This window comes from Pseudochaenichthys georgianus, chromosome 24 (assembly GCF_902827115.2).
Source record: "Pseudochaenichthys georgianus chromosome 24, fPseGeo1.2, whole genome shotgun sequence".
Lineage (NCBI taxonomy): Eukaryota > Metazoa > Chordata > Actinopteri > Perciformes > Channichthyidae > Pseudochaenichthys > Pseudochaenichthys georgianus.
In genome coordinates, this window is record NC_047526.1 from 24,411,946 (window position 1) to 24,424,875 (window position 12,930).

The window sequence follows — 12,930 nt, forward strand, 5'->3', positions numbered from 1 at the left end:
TCGGTGCTCTCAGCCCTCCCTTCCTATGACTCGTTCCAACTCCTGCCTCCAAACTCTGCTGCAGAAACTCTCCTCTATACTCTCTCATCCTCTCTGGACTCTCTCCGTCCTCTCACATCTCGGCAGGCTCGTCAGTCCCCTCCTGCTCCCTGGCTAAATGACGCACTGCGTGCTAATAGAACCATCCTTCGGGCAGCAGAGCGGAAACGGTGGAAATCCAAACACCATGACGACCCCCTAACCCAGACATGTCAAACTCAAGGCCCGCGGGCCAAATGTGGCCCGCCACGTCATTTCATGTGGCCCGCGAGAGCTTAAAAGGTTTGATTGTATAAAAATAAATAAGTCAAATGCGTGCAGTGACCAAAAACTACATTTCCCACAATACATGCTGATTATGTTACCCGCGAAGTGACGGCATCCCGCCACTAGACTGCAGTGTTTCCACATCGATGCGATTTTCCCAACAAGTGGAATTGAGAAATACAAGTAATGATCCCAAAATGTCAAGGAAGAGAAAAATTGATGCAGATGGAAGGGTGTTTCAAGAAAGATGGGAAGGTGAATACATGTTTGTGCTTCAAGGAGAAAAAGCGGTATGTCTTTTGTGTTATGAGGCGGTGGCGGTTGTCAAAGAGTACAATCTACGTCGGCATTTTGAGACCAAACACGGCGCTAAGTAGGCCAAAATCAGCCATCAAGAAAAACAACAAATTGCCCAAGAATTAAAAGCAGAATGTGTTCGCGAAAGCCAGAACCAAAAACAATGCGGTAGTGAAAGCTAGCTTTGTTGTGGCTGAAGAAAACGCACGCGCTTCAAAGTCTTTTTCAGAGGGAACGTTTTTGAAGCAGTGCATGCTGAAGGTCTGTGAGCAGATATGTCCCGACCAGATACAGACTTTTTAAAAATGTCAGTTTATCAAGAAACACTATCGCGGACCGAGTTAAGGAACTAGCAGGAAACCTGGCAACACAGCTGGCCGAGGAAACACGCAGCTACATAGCTTTTTCATTAGCTGTTGATGAAAGCACAGACAACACGGATACAGCGCAGCTATCTATTTTTATTAGAGGCGTGAAGTCGGACCTCTCTGTCACTGAGGAGCTGTTGGATGTGGCTGCCATGCATGGGACCACAACGGGACGGGACATTTTTGATGCGGTGGAGAAGTCAGTCATTAAAAACGCATTGCCCTGGGAAAACTTGGTGGGATTAACTACAGACCGTGCACCTGCAATGTGTGGAAGAAAAGTGGGCTTGGTTAGACTAATGAAGTAGAAAATGCAAGAAAGTAACTGTCACACGCCTCTGATAACGTATCATTGCATTATCCATCAAGAAGCTTTGTGCGGGAAGGTGCTGGGGATGGATAATATAGTGACCACGGTCATGAAGACAGTGAACTTCATTCGGGCGCGTGGCCTGAATCATCGTCAGTTCCAGCTGTTCTTGCAGGAGATGGGCTCGGAGCACGGAGACGTGCCGTACCATACAGAAGTAAGGTGGCTGAGTAGGAGCAAAGTCCTCAAACGATTTTTTTGAGTTTATGGAAGACATTGCTCTTTTCATGCAGAGTAAAGGAAAACCCTTGCCTGAACTGTCAGATCCAAACTGGCTGTGTGACTTTGCTATGTTGTGTGACATAACCGAGCATCTCGCCCAACTGAATCAGAAGCTGCCTGCAGGGACGCAAACAAGTCATCACGCAGATGTCCGACACGATCACGGCTTTCCAGCGTAAACTTGACCTATTGATGTGCCAAGTGAAACAGGACAATCTTGCCCACTTTCCTGTTTGTCAGAGCATCTCAGCCTCATGTCCCGGTACTTTCTCATGTGCTCAGTTAGCTACCAAACTGAGCCTGTTGATGAATGAGTTTGATCGGCGCTTCTCTGACTTCAGAGCACAGCACTGTGGATTTGCCATCTTTGCTAGTCCTTTCACCACCGACGTGTGCACTGCACCCCAACACCTTCAGATGGAGTTAATAGAGCTTCAAAGCGATAGTGACCTGAGAGCAAAGTTCCAGGATGCTACAATCCAGGACTTTTACCGTCTACTGCCCCCTGCTTTCATGCCACAGCTTCGACTTCATGCTGCCCGCAGTGGCGGCTGGTGGAAAATATTTTTGGTGGGGCTATTGATAGAGGGAGTAAAAACAATTTTTTGGGACAAATGACCCCTTAAATTAGGACTTCTGGTGATGTAATGGCGCGTTTCCAGTGGAGCGCGGAGCTCGCTTTAATGCTGCGTTCAGACCGGACGCGATGCGAATATTCGCTTCTCTCTAAACGCTCCTATCGCATCGCTCTAGTCGCTCGAGTTTCACCGCAGCTGTCAGCTGTGTTTACTCGCATCATTCAAACAAGACGCGCTGGCTCGGGAGCTACAGCTACAACAAGATGAACATATTTTACCGTGATTAAATTGTAATACACGTTTCTAAATGATGCCGACGTAACAACATACTGATACCGGTTAGTAAAAACCATGAATTAATGCTTTGACAAGTCTGCAGACAGACGGCAGGCGAACAACCCTTTAGAATGCTTGTTCCCTGAATGGAGCTTGGCTAAGCTAACGCTATATATGCTCCGACCGTCCACACTGTTAGGAGATTTAAATGATAACTTGGCCACATTTCCAAATCCGCCCGCGTCCCTAAACATAGCTGTTATCTTACATGAAGGGAATCCAGAGCATACACTTAACCGTTAAACAATAATCCACTTTAATGGTAATATACAATGCAATACAATCAAGTACAATCAATACAGTACAAATTACATACAGTTCTGTGGGATCCCACATTTACCTGATACTCACGTGAGCCAGCCAGCCAGCCAGCCAGCCAGCCAGCCAGAGGAGAAAGAGAGAGAGCACACAACGGGGTTCCTGTCTAAATACCTCGCTGACCGGAGGAGTTATCTGCGCCTCCCTTCCAGACCAGTGATTGGCTGCCCAAATTATCATCAACACCCCACATCTTAAATTCCCCCACAGGGATGACTGTATGTTAACTCCTGACCTTCCCCCTCTTCCTTTGTCCTCAAAAAACCACATGTTAGCAGGCCCAAAACCAGCCCAGTTTTCTACACAAATCATTTTCAAGCTTCTTCACAGTTTGCATGAATACATACAAATATTTCCTTACAATTCCCTCTTTTGCACTCTTAAACAAGAGTGCAACTTACACAAGGCACTTGCAAAAAAACTGCATCCTTGTCTGCTGAGTCTCCATACTTTTTATTCTCAGTGTCCACAGTGAAGGGCACTCCGTCCAGGCTCTCGTTGCAGATGACGCAGCGGAAGCAACCGGGGCGGTAAGACTTCCCCAGGGCCTGCATGTCCATGATTAGATGTCCACCTGCGTTGCACTTGTCTGCAGACTGCTGGAACCCAGAGTACAGAAAGTCCTCTTCACAGAAAACCCTTCCTGCGTCATAGTAGAACGCCTTCCCTCTCAGCCTTCGACTACAGGCGCTGCAGGTGAAGCAGCTGTCATGGTAGAGGCTGCCCATAGCTTGGCAGGCCTGGCTGGCTCCATACACCGTCTTGTTGCACTTAACACACACTCCTGTTTCAGCGGAGAGTGGAGTCCCCTGTGCCATCCTGGCTTGCCGTGTCTTTGTCCCCTCTGATCCGCTGACGGCGGCTTCCGAGTCGATGCTGAATAGATGTCCTCCCGATCTTCCTTCTCCGGTCCGATGATGATGCCTCCCGGGACGACTGCTGGATGGATGATGGATGTCCTCGAGGTCCTTCTCCTCCAATCCGCTGATGACAGCATCCGAGTCGACCTCCATGACGAGAGCCAGATCTGTCCTGATGTCGTCTAGGGTCCTCGCAGGTGTTTTCCCCCGCCGCACACTGGCTCCGTACAGTGGTACCAGTTGTCCCCCTTTCCTTGTAGGCGGACGGCATGGGATGTCCTCTGGGTCACTCGGTCGGGGCCGGAGAGCCTGGGGTTGACAGTCAGCCTCCTGCGTCTCGGGTCCCTCTTTCTGCGTCAGCAACCTGTGTGGAGAAATCTGATACAAATCCCTCAAGCCTACGCTCCGGGCTCTGGGGCCCTCGGCTGTTTGACCCACCAGTGCGTGGCAACTTGGAGCCTGTTGGTGGGGTGTCTTACAACAACCGACATCGGTGCACAGATTTTCTAAATTAATTGTGCAGCTTCAGAATCTTAATACTTGGACTGTGCCAACTAAATAAGAACCCCAACATCTTTAGGTAAACTAAATAACATATTTCAATAGCTCTGAATTTCTGACAAGCATCTGTATTTATTTAAATGAAATCCCTGAGATCCCATTAAAAATCTAAAAATATGATTTGAACTGCTAATGTTTCTGGTAAAGAAACACACTAATCTTATGGATTCAAAAACAACCAAAATCACAATACTAACAAAGTGAATGGCTTCCTGGTGATACTGCTTCTACCCGTCAGTTCTTAGATATTATCCTACTAAAAAATGAATACAAAATTCCAACAAACTGTCATCAAATGTCTTTCTATTACAAATGTAGATGAAATGTATATCCCCATAATGACCTAAACAATAAAGTCTATGGCTCTTACTTCTTTACCAGGCTAGTTACATGATGTTGTCTGTTGAAACATTACTCACCGGTCAGCCTCTCCAGTATTCCATTCTGGACTTACATCTCTCTGGCAGCCCCTTGGCCACGGATTCTCTATCTGTGTTACCTGCTATAACTCAATCAATATTAGAGACATGTCAACATTCATCAAACAGTCTCTTATCCCCAAATATGGAGCAGGTCAATTCTAAAACTGTCAATCAATGGTCAGATTGAACAATGGAGTTGGGCAGCAGGTTCCTTTCAGTCCCTAAATGAAAAATGTACATTGTAAAGTTTACACTCCCCCTTTTTTACACATTCTCTCATGTGTAAACAAAAACCTGTATGGGAAGAAAACCTTCAGGTCATAATGGATTATAAGACAATACCAAACATTTTTCCCAGTAAACACTTGAGAGTGTTTCTCTCCATCATTCAGTCCTAAAAGAAACAGAATTCCAAATTTCATAGTTTGAGTTTCACATTCTTCAAACCGCCACCTCCTGTGGGAGTGAAACATCATGAAGCAGATTAGATACGGTTTCCCCTTTTGTGCAATGTTAGGAAACCTCTCATTTCACACATTATTATCACACAAAAATAATGTGTTAGTCCAAAACATGCTTGATTAGTCATCGTTTTAAATCATGCAGTTGCACTGATCAGGTGCAGACATACACTCACTCACACTCACACTGTCAGGTTGTAAAGTCAGGTTTGGTCAGGTTCACCGCAGAGTCAGTCATTGACAGTGCCTTCCCAAGTTACCCTGTCGGTCAGTTGGTCTCAGTCTTTTTGGCCATGTGTCGTGCTCTGCAGAGACTTTGATGTTCCAGCCACAGGCCAGCATCCTCCGTCTATACAAATCTGTATATATGGAGCGCCATCATTTATTAATTCACAATTACAACTATAATGTTCAAGATATCTCAAACCCCTCCTTGCTGTTTCCCACATTCCCTGAAAAGTGTCTAGCCAAAAAAATGTACTATTACTGCAATTCATTTACACCTAATTAGTATTAAAATGACTAATAGATCTATTTCAGAAACATGTGTACCTCACTATCTTGTGTCAAAACATTACTAGGATCTGTAAAGATCTGCTATGTATTCCATAACTCATTCTATCAATTTATCTTCAATTCTGGTGCACTTAAAGAACAATGTTACCCTCTTTAACAGTGCGTGGAACTCTGGGTGTCTGAACATGAAACCAGTAACTCAAATTGAAATACTATATTTTGTTTAGAACCAGCTTTCCCTTCAACATGACCTATATAAATAAATATTTATCTGATCTTATAGAGCTGTTACTAAAACTCTCCCTTTGAACTGATCAATACTGTAACAAATTAAAACACTACCAAATTCACACACGAATAAAAAGTCCAGTGCATACTTCCTTCATGCCCCCCCCCCCCCCTTTTTTTTTTTTTTGTGTATTAGACTGATTTTCCACTTCCCTTTAATAGTTCCCCTCTTTTCCGCTATTTTTATTTACCACTTGACTAATTTATGGTCCATACATCTTCTTATCTTCACTTATTTATCAAGTCAATTCAAGTTCTTTACAATACATTAGTAAATACCTTGTGGAGTCTTCACAATAACTAATCCCCTCTAGGATATGAAATCCATTCATCTTCAAGCAGATACTATGTCCTTATTTATGTTTTGTTCACGATAACAATGGTATAACAACCACATGTCATCAATTCTGGTCCACCTAAAAACCAATGTTAAACTCTTTAGCAGTGTGTGGAACCCTGGATGTCCGAACATGCAACCATTACTCCCTCCTTTATCCAGGATTTAAAAACAGAAGTCATTTCATATTTCCTATGGTAATAACTATGCTACAATGGTGAAATCAATTATTTAGATTGGAATACGATATCTGGCTTGGCACCAGCTCTCCCTTTAACATTATCCATACAGATAAAGATTTGTCTTATAGAGTGGTTCCTAAAACTATCCCACTACTTTATTCACACGTGAATAAAAATGTCAAATAATATTTTGTTAATATGATGAAAAGATTGAAGAATATGGTTGTACTCTGTCATGTGGCCCCCTTTAACCCTCAGTGTGTTCTCATTTTACTCTAATAGTTTACTGCTATTTTTAATTTAATAAATCTTTCTGTCTTTACGTATTTATGCTTTAAATGTGCGTTTTGTGAATAAGTGTGTTTATGTGTAAACTCACTCATTCCCGTTTTCCTTTTCTCCTCCTCTGGTTTTCTCAAGCCGTGACCCCGGCCTCCTCACTTCTAATCGACCATGCCAACTCCTCTGATTCTGTGTTCTCTTCAGTCCATCAGCTGTAACTTCATCCGCTGTCAGCCATTGGCCCAGTTACATCTGCATGCCTCATCATGTTAATGTTCTTGCACTGCTTCGCATTTCATCTCCTCCTTTACAGTCTCCCTGCTGTTTTTATGGAGGGCGGATTCTGCTCTCATGTCCCACACTTTGCGCTTGTGCTCAGCTTGGAAGTTCATGGTCCCGTCTGAGGGACTGATGAGCGTTGATTTCTGCCCGTCAGCATGCTGCTTGGTTCTGGATGCCACAGGTGGAGATAGTTCTGGCTGCAGTCTTGTTGTTGTTGTTTCATCTCTGGTTCTCCGTCTGTTCGATGGAGAAGGAGGAGTCGCCTGTTGGGTTAGGTCTTTTGTCTGCTTGGAGGGTCGGGATCGTAGCCTTTTCTAACTCAGAGGGGGAGTCCAGGTCTCGGGACGCATTACCTATAAAAAATCTAGCACACTGAGGTTAAATAAATCCAACCCTTTCCACTCTGACTCTATGTAATCATACTATCTGTCTTAATTGTTAAATGCCATCTAAACAACCTAATTGATGTCTACAAATGATATTACAAAAACTCACTCTAAAAATTGTTTCATCCATTGCTACATATTTACCCAACATAACTGTTTCAGGAAACCATTTTCTCCTATACATTGAAAAACGTACATGTTTCCAGCATCACATATTCCACACACTACGAAAGAACATCCACATATTTTCTCCAATATTTTAAGCTAGTTTCTATAACAAGATTATCATGTGTGACATAATAATCAGATGTCTTGTTTGCTAACCAAGAATATTAAACTTTAAAATCTCTTTTGACCAGTTGAAGTCCTGCTTACTTCATCCTTAAACTCTTCTTCAATTTGAAACCAAAAAAGGTCTTCCTTCTCCACCATGATCCTATCTCTATATCAAAGTCCAGACAAACTGATGATTTATCTCTATAAACCATGAGGAATGAAAACACTATTCTCCCTTACTTCAGTTCTAAATCAAATGAGCCAGACAGGAAACCCCCTTTAACCACTTGCTTATCCTATTATTTTGATCAAAGTTGTGTTACAAGCAGGTTAGATCTGTAATGAATTAAAATCAATATTTAAAGACGCAATATAAGTTAAATATATTGTTAAGCTAATTACTGTTTTATTGTGAAGGCCTCTCTGGCGAACAGCGGCCTTTGGCTTTTATTTTGAAAGGCCGTTCCGGAACAGCGACAATCGTTCTAATGCATTAACTATAGTCGTGAAAGAGACAAGGAGGGGGAAGGCGTGTGGAAGCAAGCAATGAACTGAATATGCCACCAATCCTATTTTAACGTGATGGCGCACATTGAAAACCTAAACGGGCATAAGCACCCCTGTCCTAACTGACAAGCGTTCAAAAAACCTTTCCGCTTATCCCTTAGGCCACTACTTTTTGTTTTATTCATAACCTAAAAATACAATTGTGATGAATAGCTTGCTTTTGTATCATTACATTTACCAACATAAAACAAGGTCTGTACTAATCAACAATGACAACCTACAGACAGCTCATTTATTTAAATATACGCAATATATTGACTTCGCTTTTATTTATCTGACTTAATTAACGTGCTTCCCCCCCTTTCAGCCACTAGATGGCAGCAGCAGAGCACAAATGAGCTTCACTCTTCTGAGCGAATGTCTGATTATCACAGACAATCGGTCACACAGGTTATTTAGGTAAAAATCACACAGATTTATTCCCCGTACAGTTTGTCCGGCTTGATAACGTGCTACATATGTCGTCACGCAGGACTCTCTGCCTACCTTGCGATCAACGTTATGTTTACGTCAGCCTTTCAAATTAATTTTTACAGACAAGGGAAACGGGAGCCGGTCTCGTCACAATGTAGGTGACGTTAGCGCTCTCTCCCAAGGATTTAACAGATAACAGTCCGCTGACACTTTCGCTTATTTGGTCTTGGACTCTTATTTTACCCCCAGTTATAAACGGCGGATCGATCTGAAATATCGATCATCCAGGTTCCGTCGTGTAGGACTTACACCTAAAGCCCACGAACTGCACCGCTTCTACGTCACTTCAGGAATATACTACCTGAGATCCACGCTAACTGCTCTATATTTCTCGTCACGCAGGACTCTCTATACCTTGCGATCAACGTTCACGTGTTATATATAACTTTCCTAACATGGTAAAAAATATGCATTGTATACTCCATTCAAACTTCAAAAACACTCTGAAACGCCTACAGACAATCCTACAGGGCCCTGCTATTGTCCGAGGCGTCTAAAAGTGCTTGTTCCCGACCTAGTCTGGTCGCCTGAATCCTTCCACAGCTCATGTTTATTCGGCATGTCGAGATCACCATTTGTTAGGAGATTTAAATGATAACTTGGCCGCATTTCCAAATCCCCCCGCGTCCCTAAACATAGCTGTTATCTTACATGAAGGGAATCCAGAGCATACACTTAACCGTTAAACAATAATCCACTTTAATGGTAATATACAATGCAATACAATCAAGTACAATCAATACAGTACAAATTACATACAGTTCTGTGGGATCCCACATTTACCTGATACTCACGTCAGCCAGCCAGCCAGCCAGCCAGCCAGAGGAGAAAGAGAGAGAGCACACAACGGGGTTCCTGTCTAAATACCTCGCTGACCGGAGGAGTTATCTGCGCCTCCCTTCCAGACCAGTGATTGGCTGCCCAAATTATCATCAACACCCCACATCTTAAATTCCCCCACAGGGATGACTGTATGTTAACTCCTGACCTTCCCCCTCTTCCTTTGTCCTCAAAAAACCACATGTTAGCAGGCCCAAAACCAGCCCAGTTTTCTACACAAATCATTTTCAAGCTTCTTCACAGTTTGCATGAATACATACAAATATTTCCTTACAACACTCACAGCAACGGCCTACAGACATAAATAAACCAGCGACTGTGTTCTCCATGACACAGACAGTCTGTGGTTTGTACTTGTTTAACTTTTGTCTAGTTTCTGAACAGATCGTATCTGTCCCCGGCTGTTTGAAGAGCAAGCATGTGAAACAAAAGATAGCATTTACCTGTTTGCATCCAGCTAGCCATGTGAGAAGCCTTGTTGATATGTTTTGTCTTTTTCACGAGCTTGCTGTGACATATACAAATTGGGTTGGTCCGGTCCAAGGTCTTTAAGTATCAATGTATCTCCCAAACTTCTCCTTTCAAAAGGATTGGAGAGTAGCTCTTGGGCGGACCGAGGCTCCGGCGACTCCACCTGCACACCATTCTCATCCAAATACTGCGTCACCTTGGTCACTCACGAGTCTAAAAAACAACTCCTCACGTCAACGCACGTAAGCAACATGGGCGCCAACGTGAGCGCCCACGTGACCAAAATATTTGACGGCGCTGATTGGCTGAAATTATGTGTTGGCGGCACAGTTTACTATTGAGACTGCTGGTTGCTGCTGTTTCGCTCGGGGGCTCTGCCCGGTAATGATAAACTAATGCCATGGGCAAGGCCAGGCAGGAAACAGGTGACTTATCAGTAACTTTAGACATCGTAACACAATTTTAAACGAGATTGTATTGTAGATTATACATTTTTGTGATACTAATTGTATGATATTTACCTTGTTCATTAAAAATTAAAATATATATATTTTTTAAATATATATTTTTTTTAATATATTTTTTTTTATTTAATATTTTTTTTTATTTTGTATCTGGCAAGAGGTGGGGCGGCCGCCACTGGCTGCCCGTGTTCTGTCTATGTTTGGGAGCACCTATCTGTGCGAACAGATGTTTTCAATAATGAAATTCATCTAAACAAAAACAAGCACGCTGTTCTACGGATTGCTACAGCACAGGGCCTAAAACCAGACATTGACACACTGGCCATGGAAAAACGGTGTCAGACATCTGGTCAGAAAACACATTGGTAAGCATTTTAAAAAACCTAATAAAATATAATAAAATGCAATTCAACCAAGAAGAAGAATAGTTAAACTATGTGCAATGTAATGATTGTGTTTGCATTTTGTTTTGTGTTTGTTATTTTCAGAACATGATCAATGGATGAGGATGGTGGAGAGGGGATCCACATGGTGTGTTCAAGGACAGGCAGCATCTCCTCATCAAAAACGAACCTAAAAACTTGACCAATATAGTTGTGGACTGAGACAACCCTTATTTTGAGTTTATTACATATACTACTTTATATGTGTAGAAATGTATTTAGTGTTTGCAGGTTGTATGTGTTTATGCAGACAAATGTTTACTGTAATCAAACCATCTCTCATTAGTTGGATGTATGCCCCCTGCAAGGCTGTGTGCAGCCATTTGTTTTTGTAAAATGCTACATCTGTCACACATGTTCTTAGCAGCTCACAATTGTTGGTTTTACAGTTATTTGTTATTTCAAGTTTTGAACAAAGTTAATGTCATAACTTGTGTTTGATGTTATTTTTCTTTATTAACTTGGATAGTTTGATCGTTGATTGATGGAGTAATGTGGGTTTCATAACCTGACAAATTAAAAGGATTTGTTATAATAACAAAGCAACAAGCAAAGATATTTTTTACATCTATGCAAATATATATGTAATATTTGTAACTTGAATAAGTAATAAATTCAGAGTTATTTAACATTAAGGAGTAGTTACATTTATTTTACATTGCATTTAGTTACATTTATAAGTTACATCTGGCCCTTTGAGGACAACGATTATGCTGATGTGGCCCTTGGTGAAGTGAGTTTGACACCCCTGCCCTAACCTATCAGCAGGGCTAGACATTATAAATGGCCCGCTGGCCCGGAAGCACTATTTAGACCCCCCGGGCCAGCATAACGTACTTTCTCTATGTACTTTCCACTTGCCCGCTCGGGCCACTAAAGATATTGCTTTAAAAAAAAATGTCCTGTGGTATTGGTATTTTGACTAGCAATTTTGTTAAATTGTTTCGTTTATTAACGTTAGAACATAGTTTCGTGAGTCGGTTGTCGTTGTTGGGTGAAAAGCAAACAGCTGTTTGCTGCGGAGCGCAGCACGAGCAGGCTCCTCCTCCTCCTTCGTTCACTACAGACTATCGCGCCACCTAACCATTCGTTTTTAATACCAGCGGTAACCGGCCAAGCGCCGGGCAAAAAACAATCTTCAAATAAAAGAAAGTCACCGGAGGAGTTCAAGGAGAGTGACAGGGAGTATGAGAAGAAGAGGGAGAGAACGTTTCAGCCAGCTTGATCGATGGAGTTGGCTTCGAGTGGTGCAGTGACGCACCCTAAAACCCTTTTATAATCTATCGATTAGATTTATGATTCGAAAATTATAAAAGTAGGGTAGACATGTGGAGATTATCCGGCTGAACAAAACGTGCATTTATCAAACAGGTTTGTTTTCCACAGACCTTATTTCCAGCTATTTTCCAGAACCCTGTGGAGAAATCCCATTGCTTTTTGTGGAGGGAACCAGCAGTTTACTTTACAGTTTAGTTTACAGTCTACTTCCTGGTTTTAGGACGCGTCACTGCACTGCATGACAATATAAACAAGGGTTGCGTTCCAATAGTCCATTTCGTTTAGGAACCTTCCTAACCAAGTGAAATAACCCGGAAGTACGTCAGTGGCAGCCATGGATGTATGGTGGCAGCTATGGGTGGCAGCCATGTTAAGTGCCGTTCCAATTCTCTAAATGAAAGGAAAGGAGGTTTCAAACTTCCTTTATAACCTCCTTTAGCTTAGGGACCACTGGACCTCCCTTACCGCAAGGAGAGGAGAAAATGCTGCCCCACAATGCCTTGCAGCCGCAGCATTTGCCGTCACACAACAGTCAACAAACGATTCTTTCACACACAGTGACGTCACGAGCTACCCACAATGCAACGCGCGCCATATATATATATAAATACGCCATTTTCCTGGAGGTGCTAATATCCTGGAGGTGCTAATATAAACAGCTAGCTAACGTAGCCAGGCAGAGCGCACTAGGTTTTTTTTCTGAATTAACGACCGAAGAAATCGCTGCATGTCTTCGGATTACATC

At 42.6% G+C, this 12,930-nt stretch overlaps 1 pseudogene; it reads left to right on the forward strand.

Annotated features, from left to right (window-relative positions):
- The first annotated feature begins 503 nt into the window (after positions 1-503).
- LOC117439649 (general transcription factor II-I repeat domain-containing protein 2-like) lies at positions 504-10,833 on the forward strand (annotated as a pseudogene).
- Positions 10,834-12,930: the final 2,097 nt, after the last annotated feature.